We start from the raw sequence: 1,131 nt of genomic DNA, 5'->3' as shown, positions 1-1,131 counted from the left end.
CTCAATGATGACAAAATCAGTTGGAATATAGAAATTTTCAACCCGTACATGCACATCCTCAGCCACTCCAACAGGAAAACGCACAGAGCGATCAGCAAGTATCAAAGACATCTTGGTTGGGGTGAAATTAGTGAGCCCCAATCTTTTTGAAACCGAGAATGGCATCAAACTCACTCCTGCTCCCAAGTCACAGAGACATCGATTAAAGGTGTGCTCTCCAATCGTACCAGGCAACACAAAACTGCCAGGATCTTCCATCTTCTTAGGAACAATATTCTGGAGAATAGCACTACATTCATGACTAATCAAAACAGCCCCTTCTTCAAGAGTCTTCCTGTTAGTCAAAATGTCTTTTAAATGTTTCCTATAGGTAGGAACATTCATAACCAGCTCAAGAAATGGAAGCTTAACTTGAAGCTCCTTCATAATCTCGTCAAACCGAGCATATTCTTTTTCTCTCTGAATCTTTCTCAAGCGACCTGGGAAAGGCAGCTTAGGCACATAAGGAGGTGTTGCAGCTTTTTCAGTCTCTCCTTTCTCCGGAACTTCCTCCTCTGCTTCTACTTCTTCAACCAGTGGTTTAGCAACAGATTTCTCTCCAGCAATATCCTTTCCTGAGTCATCAGAGATGGCTATCGCCTTCTCCTTCTCCAGAATTGGATTGAGCTGTTTACCACTCCTCAGTGAGATGGCTTGGACATACTCCTTACTACCGTTGTAGTCCTTCGGGTTCGCTACTGGTTTACCAGGAAGAACTCCCATTGGCCTTGCAGAAGCAGATGCTGTCTGGGCTACTTGATTCTCAAGCGTCTTAACATGTGAAGCTAGTGACTCAAATTTTCCATGAAGATCATTGTACATGCTATCGACCTTGACATTGATATCAGCTGCATTCTTTTTCTGCCCCTCAAGAATCTGTTGCATCATCTGTTTCATCTCATTATCTCCTGAAGAGGTGTTTCCAGGTGCTTGGTAACCTCCCTGGAAGTTAGAGAACTGGGGTTTCTGCTGAAAACCACTTTGTCCAGCGACATGTGGTTTTGGTACAAACACCTTGTTGCTGAAATTTCCATTCCCTGATGGAAAAGTCTTAGGCTGAAACTGCTGACCCTGAGATCCCATCTGCGCTGG

This window comes from Capsella rubella, unplaced genomic scaffold, assembly GCF_000375325.1.
Source record: "Capsella rubella cultivar Monte Gargano unplaced genomic scaffold, Caprub1_0 scaffold_75, whole genome shotgun sequence".
NCBI lineage: Eukaryota > Viridiplantae > Streptophyta > Magnoliopsida > Brassicales > Brassicaceae > Capsella > Capsella rubella.
Note: the sequence above shows the minus strand (reverse complement) of the source record.